Below are 19319 nucleotides of genomic sequence, written 5' to 3'. Positions count from 1 at the left end.
GAAAGTTTCTCTGAGGCAGCAACTCCCAAGAGACTGATATGGATAGTGTACTTTGGCCTTTACTGTCAGGTCACTAGGAGGATTCTGGGAATTAGAGGCGAAAAAAGGTACTCTTCAAACTACAGTGGTGCCTCGCAAGACGAAACTAATTTGTTCCACAAGTAGTGCTGTCTTACGAAATTTTCGTCTTGCAAAAAACAGTTTCCCATAGGAATGCATTGCAATTCATTCCTATGGGAAACTCGCAAGACAAATGAATTATTTTCGTCTTGCGCGGCATTGGTATTGGGGAAAAAATGTCTTGCGAAGCACGGCCATAGAAGAAGCCATCTTGCAAGGCACCACAGCGATCGCAAAAACCATTCGCCTTGCAGGTTTTTCATCCCGCGAGGCGTTCGTCTTGCGAGGCACCACTGTACAGATCTCCTCCTGGTTTTACAATAGTTGGTGGCCAGGCAAAAGTCTTGTAAGCAAAGATCCCTCGCTTGAGAAGCAGTCCTTGGCTTACGTCAGTAACAGTTATCCTGGACTACAACTGCCGGAAATCCTGGCCAGCACAGCTAGTGGTGACTTTGCACAGATAAATTGCAGTGCAAGAAGAAAAGAGGGATTTCCCCAATGTCTTGCTAAGAGCAAGAAGCTGTGAACATCACATCCCTGTTTTAAAGCTTGCTTTTCTTGACCTGCACAGCTTCCAGAATTCCCCGGGGGCTGAATTCTAGGGTCCCTAGAACTAAGAAAACTGTGGAACAATAGCATCACAAGAAGGGTGTTTCTGTCAGATTGTCAAGAGCAAAAGTATGACACACAAGGTCCTCAGAAGATTTTATTTGAGTCCTCAACCAGCAAGCTAGGACCACGTGCATCTTCAGGCCTATGAAATATGGTATGTGTACTCACTAATTTTCACGTCCTTACCAGAAATTGTTGTCTCAAAAAACCGAATTGCCTCATGTAAAACAACAAAACTCAACAATCACTGCAGGAAGGGATGTGACTTACTGTCTAGGAGACAATAAACAGAATGGTTTGTATTGGTTGCTCCTAGATCTGTTTTTGTAACGCTTTCACCCAACATTTTTTTAATTAGAATGTTATTAATTCTTCTTTAATACTTGAATAGGTTACTGGTTTTGGCTTTGAATGTTGTGTTTTTGCTTATGTAAACTGCCTTGAGTCCTTGTTTAGGAGAAGGTGAGGTAAGAATAAATAAATAAATAAATAAATAAATAAATAAATAAATAAATAAATAAATAAATAAATAAATAAATAAATAAATAAATAAATAAATAAATAAATAAATAAATAAATAAATGAATGAATGAATGAATGAATGAATGAATAAATAAATAAATAAATAAATAAATAAATAAATAAATAAATAAATAAATAAATAAATAAATAAATAAAGTTGTTCACCGCAAAATGCCAAGGCCAGAATCTCATCTTTTCCACGCTAGGAAGCCAAGTTGCAGAATTCACTTGGGCTAACTGAGACTAACTAGTCTCCATATCCATGGCCTTCTAAAAAATTGCAGCAACGTCGAAGAATGCTCAAGGATGTGCCTTCCGAAGAGATTTGGATAGGATATGAGCCATAGCACTGAAAGGAAAAAAATGACTACTTGTGTTATATATTGCTTAGAGGAGAAATAAAAAAAGATAATTTCAATAATGCTTGGCATCCTTTGTTGGTTTTTTGGCCTGGAATTGAATAGAGAGGATGACATTTTGAGAAGTCGGTTGAAGTACTGGTTTGCTGTCTCCTCAACTTTATAGACCAAACCATGCATTCATCGATTATTGGAATGGGTTGTATTATTCATAAAGATACATTTATTGTTGTATATGCGACTGTATGTGTAACTGGGTTATACAGGTCTTGTATTATAATCTTTGCTACTATTTTTATTATTTCTATGGCCTGTTAATAAAACTTTTTAAAAAGGACATCTGTACTTTGGTTCTGCAGGCAGAAAAAAAACAACAGGAGAATTTGGACTAAGGTTTTTCTTGTTTTTTATGCAAAAACACTTTGGCATGTTTTTTTTTTAATCCCAACATTGAAAAACAGGGAATAATGTATGTAATCTTCCCTTATTAACCTCCCAAAGGGACAAAACATTCACTCTTGCAAATGAAACATTTTCTTTTTCATCTACAAAAGGGGGAAAGAGAAGAAATTTTCAGTCCTTGTGTCTGAAACTTGAGATGGCCACAGAAAGAACCACAAAGCTAAAAACCCCGTGAATTGGGCTGTTTTGTTGTTTGTTATGGGGCACTATAAAGAGAGCTGACCGCCGAAGAATTGATGCTTTTGAATTGTGGTGCTGGAGGAGGCTCTTGAGAGTCCCCTGGACTTCAAAGAGAACAAACGTATCCATTCTGAAGGAAATCAACCCCGAGTGCTCACTGGAAGGACAGATCCTGAAGCTGAAGCTCCAATACCTTGGCCATCTCATGAGAAGAGAAGACTCCCTGGAAAAGCCCCTGATGTTGGGAAAGTGTGAAGGCAAGAGGAGAAGGAGACGACAGAGGACGAGATGGATAGACAGTGTCATCGAAGCAACCAACATGAATTTGACCCAACTCCGGGAGGCGGTGGAAGACAGGAGGGCCTGGCGTGCTCTGGTCCATGCGGTCACGAAGAGTCAGACACGACTAAATGACTAAACAACAACAATGGGGCACTTTGGGGAAATGCATCTGCCCAGAATAAAATGAAATGCCTAACTCTTATTCGTGCTGGTGATTCATACACTTCACGGTTTGTGTGATTCGAGGTTTCAACTAGCTGCTGAAGAAAACGTTCCAGAGGGGATCTGCTTTTTTAACTCTGACATCCCAAATCCAATCTTCACCAAACTTGGAGGGGGTGGGGAAGAGAATTGGTTGGAAACTAGTTGTGCGTTTGGCATCTTTAACTTTCTCATGGGCCATTTTACCGCTCATGGAATTCCCAAATTGCACAAACTATGAAACATTTCATTTTGTCAGAAAGTTCATGAAAGTTCGTGGTTCGTGAATAGCGATGAACCGACACGAATCACCATTTTCCTGGTTCGTGCTCATCTCTAGTATCAACTTGTTAAGGGCAACTGTCCTGTTGCAAATGCATGGGTTTTTTTTTTTTAAGATCTCTTCCCTCCCCATGTTAAACTCCATCAGCTCCAGACAGAACAAGTTGAAGTGACCAGAAACATAGATACCTGTAATTAATGACTTTTGGAGTGACAAGTAATGGAACAAATAGTCACATCATTATTTTTTGAATCTAATAAGTAATATACATGTGTCATACCAGAGTAACAAGTGCCACCGAACTCCTTTCCAAAAGCATCTTAAGAGCATTTTAGAGGCATTTAAAAGGGATTTTTCATATTTATGGCCTTCTGTTATCTATCTCAGATGGCAAGGGAAGTATTTTTTTTCCTTTTGCGGTTTGTTAATATTTTCAGACTGCATTATCAGAATTGGTCATTAGAGGAAACCAGGAAGCATTTCCCTGCATTTTTCTGCCCCGTTTTGTTTTAAAAATCGATAGCAGCCACTTGGGTGCCAAGACGCAGGAGTTGACACAATTAGTTCTTTTAAAATAAAGTTCTGATCTCTCTCTCCCCCTCTCTCTCTGTATGTGTGTGATGTGCCACCAAGTCCAAACTAACTTATAGTGACCTTATTGGGGTTCTCAAGTTAAATGAAACATTTAAAGAATGTATTCTCGAAGGCTTTCACGGCTGGGATCTGATGGTTGCTGTGGGTTCTTTGGGCTCTTTGGCCGTGTTCCGAAGGTTGTTCTTCCTAACATTTCACCAGTCTCTGTGGCTGGCATCTTCAGAGGGACAGGAGTCAGAAGGATGTCTGTGTTCTGTTGCAGTTTGTTGGATAGTTGAATATTTATAGCTGTGAGATCAGCTTTTGTCCTTTTCAGGAGATCAATCACAGTGACAGATCATCTCTCCCCCTTATCACAACAATACATCCACAACAAAAACATGCTGATTAACATAATTTCCTGAAAAGGACAAAAACTGTTCTGACAGCTATAAATACTCAACTATCCAACAAACTGCAACAGAGCATAGACAGTGTTCTGACTCCTGTCCTCTGAAGATGCCGGCCACAAAGACTGGTGAAATGTTAGGAAGAACAACCTTCAGAACATGGCCAAAGAGCCCGAAAAACCCACAGCAACCATTTAAAGAGTGGTTTCACCGGTTCCACCCCATCCCAAACCCATCAGTTTCAATGTCTGAGCAGGGATTCTAACATAAACCTCCTGAGTCCTAATCCATCATTCTATCCACTGCATCACACTGGGTGTCCCAGATCCTGTCAAGGATTGTTGGAGATGTTGTATGACAGAATCAGTTTCCGCCACTCCTGATTAAATTGATCCAGTTGAGATTTCTTGGTTTCTACGGTCATGTGGCAGCAGGCATCCTATAGGCCTACCTCAGAATGAGGAAAAGGAAGGGAATGGATGGAAACCTGCCATAATTTCTACTCAAAGTTGATCAGACTTTGGATTCACATTGGTTTTGATCACATGCCCTCCTGCTGGTCATCGTTACAACTTGGAATTAGTGCCTGGGTCCGTCCCTCCCCCTGCTGCTTAGCCTTCAATTCCTTGGTCTGTTTGTGTAACTCTGAAGATTAGGATCATACAACTGGATTTATTTATTTTTTTGTAGGGGGGGACACAACCTGTGGCCCAATGTACAAAAGAAGGCTGGGTCAAGGCAATTTGTGAGATCTTGGGATGACATTATAGGATGGAGCAAAGAACTGCCTTGGCCACAGGGCAGAGCAGTGTCACCACGGAACCTTTATGCTCCATCCAGCATCGATGAGATTAGAAATGCTCAGTGAAAGAAACCCACTGATTCGAAATGAGGAAATGGACCTCAATGAAGACCAAACTGCTGGCAGGCAAAGTGAAGTGGAATGACAGCCTCACCATCCAATAGAACCTAAGAGATATTCTGGAAATTCCAACCACTTATGTGCTAAGGAGGGCTCAGAGTGAAGTGTCCATGTGCTATATAGCCCCTTGCAGCTGTTTTTCTAAGCACTCTACACAGCATAGAGTGCAGTAAAAATGTGTATCATCATTGTTAGCTAAAATGTCTGCTGTGGAATTTTCTTTCTTTTCTGTTTAAACTCATTTAAGGCTGTGTGTGTCTGGTTGAGCATGAATGCCTCTGTTTGGGCTTTGATGGTCTAGGTCAGAAGTAGTACACCAGCATCCGTCTTTCCTGCATCACCAATATCTAACTTACTTCTTCTGTGTAGTGGTGCAGATCTCACAGCTTGCTGGACTGTGTACAATTGCTAGATGGGTACCTATGGGCAGAAATAAAATCCTGCCTATATTCCTGAATTTAATGGCAGTGCGTGGCTCCCACCCCTATACAGCCACTTGAATTTTCCCCATTTGAAAGAAGAATTTGTGTTGTTCTTTCAAAGAGATCTAGAATTGCACAAATAGTATTCTTGATCCAGAGAAGCATCAGGTCAGAGTGTCGCCATAAGGAGATAGGACAGGTCTGCACTGCATCAATCTGTGTACCCTTTACTTGGGCATGGAGAGCATTGAAAACCTGTGCACCTTTGTTTTGTTTAGTTAGGGATATTTTTTTTGGTAACTCACTCTGGGAGACTATTTGGCTGTAAAGCAAGGCATAAGAGCCTTCAGATGAATGGATGAATGATAGCTCAGTGGTTTAGGCAGGTTGGGAGTTCAATTTCTCACTCTGCCTCCTGATCCATAGGGTCCCTTCCAGCTCTGAAGTTCTAAGACAATGAATGAATGGATGGATGGATGGATGGATGGATGGATGGATGGATGGATGGATGGATGGATGGATGGATGGATGGATGGATGGATGGATGGATGGATGGATGGATGGATGGATGGATGGATGGATGGATGGATGGATGGATGGATGGATGAAGATATGTTCCTCCAGTGTCCTGGCTTAGCTCTTTGGAACCCTTTGGGCACATTAATTGATCTGATAAGTCATTTGTGAATTTGGATTTCTTTATTTGCAGAAGGGGGTTGAAGAGGTAAAAGGGGAGGGGGGTCAGCATCAACCAGGACAAGCTTGTCAACAGCAGGAGGGACTCATCCAAGAGAGAATGACAGAAATGGAGTTCTTGGGGGAAACGACATAGTGGAGAGCATCCAGGCAGCTTATGTGGTGGGTTTCTTGATGTCTAATACTGTAAAAAGAAGAAAAGAGATACCTATGAAAATCTAAGTAGAACACAAAAAGGGGGTTAGGAAGGAGGGGGAAAAAAGAGTCTGGGAATTTTAATTTTGGAAATGACAACTCTTATAGTCCCAATGTGCATAACCAGTATCTATATTGGCTGTAAGATTTTGTCATTTATGTGTTTTTTTAAAGAAAAAGGGTACTCGCCCTAGGTTTCTACAATTTTTAGAATTTTAGGATACTAAAAACAACCGGCTTTTGATTATACTGGGATTATACTATTACATTTTATGATACTGTAATGGGAGAATTTTGTTTAGTTCCTTTCTGGCTTGTGTTTGCCCCTTTTCTGCCCTCTTTAGGGGTATCAATACTAATATTCTTTCCTGGCTCTTGCTTCCCTGCCCAGTGTTAGAACTTTGGGGCAAACGTCCAGTGCACAGACTGAATGTGTGAATACAACTTAACCTTAGAGGAATCCTTGGTCCATGTCACCATCCTTGTGTGATGGCATGATACAGCTGTTCCGTTTATACAGATGCAACTCTACGTACAACTGCACGGCAGCACGTTACTTGTATTGGGCTGAGCTGGGGATACCACAGCAGTGAATCATCACATCACTAAATCACGCAGATGGAAGAGACTCTGAAGGTAATTAAAAACATCGCTCAAAGATCCCTGAGAACCGGCCATTCAACCTCTCTTTTAAAAAAAACTCTTAACTTCCAAGGAAGTCCATTTGACTCTCAAAGTGTTCTTATTGTCTGGAAAACTCTTCTTAACCTTCCAAATATTCTTCCCAATGTTTAGTCAAAATCACTTTTTTGCTAAGTTGAAACCATAAGTTTTGGTCCTAGCCTTCGGAGCTATAGAAAACAAGCTTGCTCCACCCTTTACATCAGCCATTCTTAACCTTTTTTTGGCCTTGACCGTAAACATAACATGAAAGAAACATAGGATGAATCAGGATTGTTCCTGTGAAGAATGTTTCCCATCTCTGGCCCCCTCCCAATGTGCCAGGGGGCCTCCAGGGGGCCAAATGTTGAGAATGGCTTCTTTACATGACAGTCATTCCATGACAGCTCTTCAAATATTTGAATACAGCTGTAATACCGCTTTTCAGCCTTTTCTTCTCCAACTTAAACATAACCAACTCCCTCAGCTGTTCTTAGGAACGTCTCTGTGGTTTTAGCCTTCACAAAGAAGTCCCAGTTTGTCTATACTCACCCAGACAATCGGGCCACTGTTAGAATTCTGCAAGACATAAAAACAATGGTGACAACGTGGTATATCTCCATTAATACCTCTGGGCAAGCTTACTCTGTATCTGGCATTTCCAAGGTTGCAGGACAGAGCCTCCTTGGAACATTCTAGCATGCATCAAGAAATATGGAAGGAAAATGCTGGGATGGTTACAACCCACTCTCCAGACCCCAGATCTATAGTGGGGAAATCATTCAAGGTTATAGTACAGTGGGGTCTTGACTTGAGAACTTAATCCGTATTGGAAGGCGGTTCTCAAGTCAAAAAGTCTGTAAGTCAAGTCTCCATTGACCTACAGTGCATTGAAAACTGATTAATCCCGTAACAGGCCGTTTTTGTTCCATTTTGGGTTTTTTCTGGTCTGTAAGTCAATTCTCAGGCTGCAAGTCAAACCTAAATTTTGCGGCCAGAGAAGTCTGTAACTCAAAAAGTCTGTAAGTCAAGCCGTCTGTAAGTCAAGGGTCCACTGTACAAGTTTCTTTCATCTGCTTTTTTTCTGCTTGCACTTTAGAAAATATTATTTAGCTGGCACTTCTAGAGGTGTCCAAGGGCTACCTGGAGTGCTATTCTCATAGCTAAGGAAGACTTAGAAATTTGGATTTGAGAGTTCACTCTTGCTTTGGAAATAGATCTATTGCAGGGGTAAGCAACTGTTTCCAAAAGGTTTGGGAATCTAGCTCCCATAAACTCTCACCTCTGGTCATGCTAACTAAATTTGTTGGGAGTTACAATCCAGTAACATTTGAGAGGACACAGTTTCCTGTTCCTAGCCTAAGGTAGCTATTCTGCTATCTTGAAATGCTACAGAAAGGTTCCCAAACTTGAACCTTCTGATGTTTGTGGACTACAGCTCCTAGAGGTCTTGACCCTTCTTCATGCTAACAAGGGCTTCTGGGAGCTGTAGTCCAAGAACATCTGGGGGCTCATATGTGGGAACCATTCTACTAAATAATCTGAAGCTTTGGCTGGTAGCCAATTGCCAGATCTAGGGAAAGGACCGGCTTGATAACATGGCAGGCATATCTGAACGGTTAGATTCCCAGTGCTTACTCCATTGTTGTCGAAGCTGTTGTCACCAGCCGAGTTGCCATCAAAGTTCCCGGAATTCTAGAGGCAGGATGCAAGAGAACGCGTTATGGAGTTGTGGTTCTTTAATGGGTAGAGAGAACATGTCACACCCAATCCCCCCATTTTCATTCCTTTCTCTTCTTTGTTTCGATTTCATTCTTTTCAGAATGTCACATCCAAGGGGAGGACCTCTGTGATTTGTGGAGGCTCTTGGTGTGAATGAGGACCTTGAGAAATCAGTATCCCAGCTCACAGGGAGAGCGGCCACAAATACTGCAGGCTCTTTTCTACTGACCCATCTCACTGGCCATGTTTGTGAGACTCACGGAACAGAGGAGGGCCAATCTAACACTACTTCCCATGCTAAATTTCCAAGCTCTCATAATTACTGAGGATGACTTATGGAAGCGCTTCACATATCCCTGGAATCTTTGGTAGATATGAATCTCACTAGGGCTTATTCCATAATCAAGGACAAGCTCTGTCAAGCCAAATTCGATTACCTATGTAATAACCTTAATCCTGTATGTTCCCTTCTTTCTGTTGTTGTTTTTTTCCATCTCAGGATCATTCTCCCAATTATCTCCATTCCCTAGTAAACCCACATTTAAGAAGAGCTTTTATGTTAGCCCGTTTTAATATTTTTTCCTTCGGCCACCCATGCCGGTCAATTTCTTAATATCCCTCATGAAAAAAGACCCCCTTTTTTTTTTGTTTAGAGATGCCTGACACCCTGGATCATATACTGTTTCAATGCCCTGCTCATTTCACCTCTGAATTTTTTCCCCTTGAACCTTGGATCTCTTATTTTTCCAATTCTTCTGAGTCAATTCTTTCTATTTTTACAAGTGATGAATGTAATTCCCTGACTGCTCCTGTTGCAGGTTTCTGATCTGCAATTCTGAAATTGTCCCCTGCTTTTCGCATATAATTTGTGAAATTTGTTTAATTTTACTTCCCCTATTTTGCTTGTGTTGTTGTAGTTTGTAAATGCCATCAAAGGTTTCAGGAAGCGGGCAGTTTACATGGTCAGAATAAACGTTTGTCACTCACTCATGAATCTACTGTAGCAATTTGTAATACCCATAACTTTACAAAGAAACGAGTTTAGCAGGAAATGGCAAGCACAGAGAGTTGGCATCAGCTGCTAGTTTTTAAGCAGCTGGCATGCCCATTATGACCCATTATGACCCTGCTCTACTTCCTATGGGGAACTGGCTCTAGAGGCTCCCTGTGGTTTTATATATCACACAATTCAATGGACTCTTTGAAGAAGCATCTCTCTGTGGCATTATGGAAAATTTAAAATGGCAGCCAAAGGCCCACTGATTGAGGAAAAAGAGAGGGCACCTTGGCTGGCAGGTCTTTAAACTTGAATCGGTAAGAAATCTACATCGGCAAGGCATATTGCTAATCTTTAAAGCCGCACCCTTTTCTGCAACAGCAACCATCCTATCTTGGCTGCCCTTTAAGTGGCTTTACAAGACCTTCTGCCCACATTTCCTTTTACCAAATTACTGTATTTTTTTACCAGCCAAAGAAAATGGATGGGTAGCCACTAAGCAGTAGGTTATGAATGAAATCCAGATGGAGGAGATCCGATAAATGAATCACACCCTAAGTCAATTTAGGGTGTGATCACATGGGGAAACTGATTGCCTTTAGGACTGCTTGTGCATCCACACAACATATGAGGAATTGCAGTCCAGCTTAACCCTGATCCATGCCCAAGATGGACCTTTTTGGCCCAAGTTGTAGGGCTGCTACTTTGGGGGCTGGAGTGATCCCCCAGAAAACAGAAGGGTTTCTTTAAGGGAGATCACTCTCTGCAAAGCAAACTTTTTCAGTTTGGTTCCTAGACATCTGATCACAAACTTACATAAATTTATTTGCAATCAGTAGGTCCACTGTAGCTGGGATTAACGGTCTGATTGAGCCACATAGACCCTTTCTGCAAACCTGCCTATTCTATGCTCAGTCCCTTCTATCCACTGGGAATAAGATGCCACAGTATTATTCCTGAATGAGGAGAAATAGAAATTTAATCTGGAGGAGAAATTCTTGTTTTATTGCAGAAATGCATCCTTAAATTTTATTAAACAATCAGATCTGCTCTCTACCAAAGGAAGGAAGCAGAATTCATTGAAAACTCTCCTATAATTTTAAAAAGAGAGCATCTTACTCCTGATCAAGCACACAGTCTTCAAAGATTCCTGGATACTTACGCCATTATCATTTATGATTCCACCTCCTACATTGTTGCCATTAAAACTGCCCACATTCTGCAAAAAAGCAAATAAAAATAGCAGTGTTATTTGTATGTGTGTATTCTGTGCCATCAAATCGGGAACCAATTTATACCAAACGCTAATATGACTTGTGAGGTAAGTGAGATATGTAGGGAATGGTTTGACCAGTTCCCCAACTCCATTGAGTTTCCGTGGCCAAGTGGGGATTCTAACCCAGTTCTCCAGAATCTTAGTCCATCACTCTGTCCACTATACCACACTGAGAAGCCGTAGTAGTAGTAGAAGTAGAAGTAGTAGTAGTAGTAGTAGTAGTAGTAGTAGTAGTAGTAGTAGTAGTAGAAGAAGAAGAAGAAGAAGAAGAAGAAGAAGAAGAAGAAGAATAGATGACTAGAAAGAGGAAAGATAACTTCTGTTGCTTAGTGTCAGAAAATATAAATCAGATTAGGATCTGCTATAAATCTCTAGAATGAATTTGGTTGAGGAAGAGAAGGTAGATATGTGGGATGTAAAGAACTAGTAACACTGGGTATGAATAAGGAAAGTGTGGAACAAACCCAGGGAAAGATTCACAGAAAAGTTGGGCTGCCAACTTTATTGGTCTAGGTCTCCTACGCTATTGGTTAGTGCCTATGCACTAACTTGCTAGACATGTAGAAGTTCAGCAAGTGCATTCCCTCCCCCCCCCCCTAACTTTGCTTTCTAGTTAACGAAAACATCACTTTCAAAATGCTTACTCCCTTGGGATGGTACGAAGGCATACGAAGCAGAACAGAATAAAAAATGCTGATGACTCTTAAAAGCCCAGGATAGGCATATATAGGACAACATTGCACTTGACGTAAAAGTCAACACTTTAGTCAGCAAAGATCTGTTATTTTTCTCATTTTCCTTATGTCTTCTTACATCTCTTTTCTGCATGAGGTTATACTTATAAACTAATAAATACAGACATAAATAAAATGGCAAAAGCATTTTTTTTTAAGTGGATGCATGTTCCTAAAATTTTAAATGTCTGGGCACATTTGCGTACTATTCTTATTTTGGAAAATGTTGTTTGTTAGTTTGTTTGTATACTTTCCCCATTACTATACATTTGATAGACACAGTGTATGGCTGAAGAAGTCAATCATGCAAAACCTTGACCCTGAATCAAAGGAGACAAATTCCCACCCCCATTGCTATACATTAGCATCTATCCCTAATAATGATTACAGACTAGAAAGTCTGCAATGAATTCTAGAACCCAGTTCTGAAACACCAAAGTTAGTGAACCAATGCTTCTGGGATCATGAGGAAGGGTTGCTCAGAAGAAATATAACTATTTCATAGTAAAGATCAGTAAGATTTATTGCTCATGTAGGTCATGTTGTTAAAATGCTAGCCAGCAACAGTTCTGTTCACCAGGCCTATTTTAGAGAAAAATGGGTAGACCAAGCTGAAGATGATTTAATAATACAGAAATAATACAAGGGGGCATTCCATTTTGGGCTGCATTAGTTCAGGTTGCAAGTGGGACGTGGTGGCGCTGCAGGTTAAACCGCAGAAGCCTCTGTGCTGCAAGGTCAGAAGACCGGCAGTCGTAAGACTGAATCAACATGACGGAGTGGATTCAACCTAGCTGTTCGAAAGCATGTAAAAATGCAAGTAGATAAATAGGGACCACCGCGGTGGGAAGGTAACAGCGTTCCGTGTCTAGTCACGCTGGCCAAGTGACCACGGAAACTGTCTTCGGACAAAACACTGACTCTATGGCTTGTCCCTAGAGTTGGACACAACTGGACAAATTGTCAAGGAGAACCTTTACGTTTACCTTTAGTTCAGGTTGCAGGTTTATGATGGCAAGGATGAGGATCATATAAAAGGGAGTCATCTTTTTGAAAAGATCTCCTCCCATCACACTGATGGGGATGATGAACTTCTCACCATGAAGCAATGATCTTAGAATAATAATATAATCTTAGAATTGGAAAGAACCCAATGGATCATCAAGTCCAGGTCCTCTTGAAGAGGCCCAGTGGGGAATCAAACTCCCAACTTCTGGCTCTGCAGCCTAAACCACTGAGCTTTCCAGCAGTTTGAGCCAGTTACTCATTTCTACAGCCATATCATAACGCTCAAGAATCTGAATGCTTTCCATAATCAACTCAACGCACTTTTTGTGTGTGTGACTACAGCTTCCCAAATCCCCTAAACATCACTGGCCCTGCTTAGCTTGGGGATTCTGAGAGTGATTGTTGGGAAAAAAAAAAAAAGCTGGTTTTCAATGCTTCACTTGAAAGCTTTCAATCATCACACGATCACCCTGACATCCTGGCTGCCAAGTTATGCTGAAATCATCACACTTACCGAGGGTGCAGCTCTGATCCCCTCCAAGGAGAGAATACAGATGACAAAGAAGGCAGCAACTACTTGGAATTTCATCTCCGTTTTCTTGGCTTCTTTTCCTGTTTCAAGGTACGTTTGGGAATCAGAGCAACCCCGAGCTTCTATTTATATTAAAACTTCTCAGGGGCAGGGTCCACCTTCTGGGAACCAGTCCAGCTGCTGCACCTTAAAAAAACAACAGCAATGCTATCAAATGATCGACAAAAGACAGAGGTGCACAGATTCAAGGACTCTCCATTCTTTTTTTGCTTCTGTCCATTTCAGACCACGTCACCCTTTGAGACTGTTGCATTTCTTCCCTCTGGTTTTGATAAGACAAGGCCAACAGGAAGTCCATGGAGTTGACACTAAGTCAACTCAGAGGGAAGGCGATGCTGCCCTCACTCTTGAAAGCAGCGATAAAAACGGCAGACGGAAACAGGAGCAGAGATTAGAAGCATCAGGCAGAATTTGAAAAGTTTTAATTTAATTTTAATTTTTTAATTGCTGTTGCCTCTGGAGATTTTCTGGTTAATATTATTGGTTTGTTTTGGGGCACCGGCTCAAGGTTGACTCAGCCTTCCATCCTTCCGAGGTCGGTAAAATGAGTACCCAGCTTGCTGGGGGGGCAATGTGTAGCCTGTATAATTAAAAATTGTAAACCGCCCGGAGAGTGCTTGTAGCGCTATGGGGCGGTATATAAGTCCAATAAATAAATAAATATAAATAAATAATATGCTGTAAACTGACCAGATTTGTAGCTTGCCACTGAATTGGTGGGCGGTGAATGAATGAATGAATGAATGAATGAATGAATGAATGAATGAATGAATGAATGAATGAATGAATGAATGAATGAAGTGACTTTCTGGGACTACTGTTCTCATGTCCTTCAACTAGCACAGCTGCTAGGGATTCTGAGGCTGAGGGATTCTGGATGCTGCAATTTTTTAAAAAAGTACCGTAACTTTTCCAAGCTGAAACACTGGCACTGACATGTTCACATGTGGTATGAAGGAGGATCTCCGAGTTTGGAATCAGTTTTTATCAGGGTCCAATGGGGTATATCATTTTGGAGAGGTGACATAGGGCTGAAGGCGGACTTTCAGGTCCAATCTGTGTGACTGGATCTTTGGGGTTTGGAATCTGTTTTAGAGGTAGATGGTGTGCCAGCACATGGCCAGAAGAGTGGCATAGGACTGGCATTACCAGGGAGTTGACATTCCTAGAATTTTTCCCAATAGTTGGTGCGCTATGGCTGTGGGCAAAGGAGTGGTCAAACTCCGTGGTGCGATTTTGGTGCAACAATCAGGCAGTTGTTTATATCAGAAATAACCTTACGTTGCAGTCTGAACGAGTCATGACATTAGTCAAGGCATTCACATTTACAGGCCTTGCAGTTTAACATCCTAGTGCAGGCCCGGCATGTACCAGGCATAGACAATAGACTAGCTGATGCATTGTTGAGCCAACAGATTGAGCCGTTCAAGAAGCTAGACCCCAAAACCAACGAGTTCCCGGAGACTCTGCCCCCAGAGGTTTGGCAAATTAGTGCGAAGACACGGAAAGAGCAATGGGCTTGGCCCTGGCACCACGGACACGAAAAGGGTACCAGGCCGTGAGTATAGAGTTCCAGGAATTTAGGAAGCTGGTCAACTGGAGCCGGTTTGGCTGGCACCAGTAGATCACCTGCAGCAATTCATTCTGTATTTGAATAGAAAGGAATTCGTGCCTGGAACCATACAGGGTAGGTTGTCAGCGCTGGCTTTCTACACTGGAATTAATGGCCACCAGGATTATTCGTCGGATTACTGCATTAGGGAAATGATCAAGGGGTGGTCCAAGGAAAGGAGCAGAGTTCAGGACACCAGGGCTCCCATTTCACCTTTGCTGTTAGAACGCATCTGAGTGCAGTGGGAGCGCCTGTGCAGGGATGGGTATGAAGTTATTTTATTTAATGCAGTGGCATTGTTGACGTTTTTTGGGGACCTAAGGATTACCGAGGTAGTTGCTACTAGAAAGGAGAACAAGACTAGGTTAGCTCTGCAATGGCAGGACGTTAGGGTTGTCGACAGGAAGGTTCAAATCCACATTCGGCGATCCAAGGCCGATCAACTAGGTAGGGGTGCCCAACTTACACTAGCGTGTTGCCATATGGAAAGCATTTGCCCTGTGAAAGCCACAAGTGCATGCTTGGAGGTTAGGGGACAAGATCAGGGTTATTTCTTCAAACATGAAGATAATTCGCCACTAACTAAATACCAGTTCTGGAAACTGACAGACATAGTGTTGGAACAGGTTGGCGTGCAAGGGGTGAGATTTGGCACACATTCCTTTAGAATTGGGGCAGCATCCACCGCTGTAGCCTTGGGATATAACACAGATGAAATTAAGCTTTTGGGTCTGTGGTCTTCATCCAACTATCGTAGATATATCAGAACACTCCCTAATGTCTATGCAAGGACCTAGTTTATGTCTCTGCAGGTCCTGTGGTGACAGCAAGGTGGAGGCACATTTTAATTTTGGGCCACAGCTAGATTTTTTGGGCAGTGTGATATGCGGCAGCATCCCCATGCAACCTGGGCCTTGGAGCCAGAGCCCACATCGTATGGAGAGGGCTGTGTGGAATGCTGTGGAGTCAGCTATGCAGGGCGGTGGCCTTTGGCCAGTTTCCACCAGATTTATTGGTAATACATCTGGGTGGCAAGGATTGGGCCCGATGTAGTGGAAAGGCATTGATCCTGGATGTTTAATGCGACCCGAAATGTTTGAAGGCTACGTATCCAACCATGCATATTCTGTGGTCGATGATTGTCCCTCGATTGGCATGGAGAGATGCCAGGAATTTTTTCTCCGTTAACACAGCACGTGGGAGTGTTAACAGGGAGGTCTGCAGAGTTTTCTGCGGTGGCCTTGGATCGGTAATTGGTCACCAGAGGATCCACTTGCATAGGCCTGAGTTTTTTTCTGAACGATGGTGTACATCTGTCCGGTTTGGGTTTGGATGTCTTCCTTGTTGAGCTTGATTGGCTCAATGGTGGGTATGGGACATAGCATGGCTAGTCCTTATGCTGTGGCAGGTAGTGTGGATATAACAGGTTTTCTGATGAGTCCCATTTTAAACTCAGGTAAGTTATAGCCCATCTGACCTCCCAGCCCTGCGGATTGTGCAATTACAGTGCTTGGAGGGGAAAATGCGCTGGGGCCACAACCAGAGCAACAGTCGACAAGGAGAAGGTGGCTTGAGGTCCGGGGGTGGTTCATTTGCAGCTGGCTGGGTTCTCACTGTCTTTAAGACCGTGAGAACTTGGGGCCAGTGACTCACCCATTTGTTGCTTAAGGGGGTCTGCTTCCAAGTGGGTGCCCACCAAATACCTGTTATAGTCGTCAATGGACCTCCAAATCAGCAATTTGTGCCCATCTCTATTCTTGACACATAGGAAAAACTCAAGCACACAGCGTAAAATTATGCAAGCTAGGTTCACCCCATGCACCCCAATCTTGTTTGCACAAGGTGGAGAGAGGTCGGTGTGCTTACAGTGGGTGAGACCGGCTAAGAGATCTAGATAGCTGATGCAAAAAAGAACAGTCGGTAGAAGGGTCAGACAAGAATCATGAGTGGGTGTTGACACCTTTACCCATTAGGTGTGAATTTTTTTTTAATTTGACATTGTGCACATGATACAACACCATCAACAAGATTGTGGAACTCTCAGTGGGTGGGGCAAAAGCGGCATGTTGAACCTGCTGATCTCCCACCATGCCCTCGTTCGTATCTGGTCCTCCCAGTGCCTGCATCTCTGCTCCTTCCACTTCAGCCCTCTGTGTGGTTCTGACGTGGGCAGAGAGTTTCGAAGAATGATCAGTGCCGCTGTTCTATCTGTAACCAGATCTAAGCCAGCTCAAGGTGAATGCAGCTGTCTTGGTTCACCAGGTTGTCTAAGGCGGCTGAGGAGCTCACCACAAAATATCTAGGTTAGACCAACAGGCTGGCCACACAACAACTGCTTTGCATGTAAAAGGAAAAGTCAGTGGTCTTTTCATTCTGATCTGCACCAGAGTCAAAAAGGCACAACAGCAGTACAATGGAAAGACAACTTATCTAGGATGTGTGCTAGACAGTTCTAACTGGGTTATTAGGACGCGCATCTGAATGCTGGCAGTAGGGGACAAGGCACATGGGTGAGCCCTCCAATGTGCACTCGGTAGGGTTGGTTGCTGAAGGCATTTGGTCATTGGCTGCTGGAGGAAGAATGCTAATTCACAGCTTGGAAGCATTACTTCTTGGACTACAACTCCCAGAATCCCTCAGTGGTCAAGGCCAACAGTGGACATTTAGACATGAAGATTCTAGAGGTGAAGTTCAAGGTGGAGGGAAATGAGAAGGGAAATTTTGCTTTCAGTTCATCTTTTACATGAATGTTACCAAATCCATACATTTCTCTACATTGGGATAAATAAAAGTGATATTTTAAAACTCTGAATGTGGGGAAAATGCAAAAGGACATGCCATTCTTATTCCTCTTCTAGACTAGAATTTTTTAAATATCTGACCAAAGTCAGTGGTGTGGACTCTCTGAAATCTATTCAGCAGCAACTGCATGTTCATTTGAATTTATTCAATGATTAAATGTTGCTTCTTGCTTTTTCTAATATTGTAGTACAGGGAATAAAAGAATTTTTAATTAGAAAGTTTCCAATCAATTTTCTTCCATTTCCCTGCCCGTTGCTGTTTCTATATTTCTTATTGTTTAAGAAACTTGATCATTAGGAATGGTCTGATCATCTGAGGAATGCAGTTTAAACTTCCTTAACAATGGTGTAATATAATATGAAATACTGTAACACTAGTCACTTAACGTAGATTGAAAATCTCCAACGGAAGACTTCCTCAAACAATTAAGGCAACTGAGATGCAGAACAACAGTTTTAAACAAAAATAAAAACAGTACAGAATACTTAATTGTGATCGTAATCATGAACGATCTTAGAACTGTAGAGTTCAAAGGGGACCCCCCCCATGGATCATTGGGTTCAGTCCCTCTCAAGGAGGCATAAGAGGGGAATCGAACTCCCAATCTTTGCCAGAGACCTAAACCACTGAGCTATCCAGCATTAATCACTAACTAGGATTAAAAAAAATACACTTAGGTAAAGCCATGCTGACAATCTCCAGTAATGGATTGCCCAACTGATTTTTGGTGGATTTTTCGCTGGTGGGGTGGAGTTAATTAATTGAAAGTGCTGGTTCAAACCTACAAAGCCCGAAATGCCTTCGGTCCAAGCTGTCTCAAGGACTATATTTCCGGTTGTGATTCTGCTCGGGTGGTAAGATCATCAAAGGAAGGTTTTGGTCCCATCACCGTCACAAGTGCATTTGGTGGGGATGGGGGAGAGGGCCTTTCTCTGTGGCTGCTCCCAGACTTTGGAACTCCCTCCCACTGGAGACGAGGCTGGCCCCACCTTTGCTGTCATTCTGCAAGCAGGCAAAGACCTTTCTCTTCAGGCAAACTTTCCTTTAATGACTGATTGCCTGTATTGGGTTTTTTTTTATACTGCTTTTTATGTGTTTTGGCCTTGCTTTTAGTGTTTTTTGTTACTGCAGTATCTGTCTCAGCCTTTTTAGTATTTGTATATTTAGTTTTTAGCTTTAAATATTATCATTTAATGATGGAAACTGCCTTTGGTCCCTTTTAAGGAGATAAACAGGGTAATAAATAAATAAATAAATAAATAAATAAATAAATAAATAAATAAATAAATAAATAAATAAATAAATGTTAAGCTTTTGACAGGAGTCAGAACAATTTTGTTTTAAAGCAGGTCTTTTCTAATGGCACCCTCGAATCTTTTCCAGGTCCAAGTAAATGGATTATTTTAGCACTCAGTTTAAAATAAAACTAAAATGGAATCTAACTGGAGCGGGAGGGGGGCAGCATCCTGAGGAACAATGAAGGCCGGAAGAAGGATATTGAGCAATGTTGTCCAACATGTATAAAACTGCTACCTGATTGTTTTAGCTTAATAGCCCACCAGGATAAAATCACCAAGACTCCAAAGATGCCCTAAGGGCATGGCGTTTGGATGCCAGCCTCCTTTGATAATTAAGAAGAATGGGCTCACTGAAGTAGCTGCCTGGGTCTGATTATTA

The 19319-nt window shown here is 42.1% G+C and overlaps 1 long non-coding RNA gene across 1 annotated transcript; it reads right to left on the bottom strand.

Annotated features, from left to right (window-relative positions):
• Positions 1-6028: 6028 nt before the first annotated feature.
• LOC144584320 (uncharacterized) lies at positions 6029-13370 on the bottom strand. The gene is made up of 5 exons (XR_013538501.1): positions 13151-13370; positions 10781-10837; positions 8538-8594; positions 7452-7478; positions 6029-6228 (listed from the first exon to the last, which is right to left on the bottom strand). It is a non-coding gene; the product is annotated as an uncharacterized LOC144584320 (long non-coding RNA).
• Positions 13371-19319: the final 5949 nt, after the last annotated feature.

This window comes from Pogona vitticeps, chromosome 9 (genome assembly GCF_051106095.1).
Source record: "Pogona vitticeps strain Pit_001003342236 chromosome 9, PviZW2.1, whole genome shotgun sequence".
Taxonomy (NCBI): domain Eukaryota; kingdom Metazoa; phylum Chordata; class Lepidosauria; order Squamata; family Agamidae; genus Pogona; species Pogona vitticeps.
The sequence above is the reverse complement of the archived record's forward strand: the minus strand, read 5'-3'. Positions and strand labels throughout refer to the sequence as shown.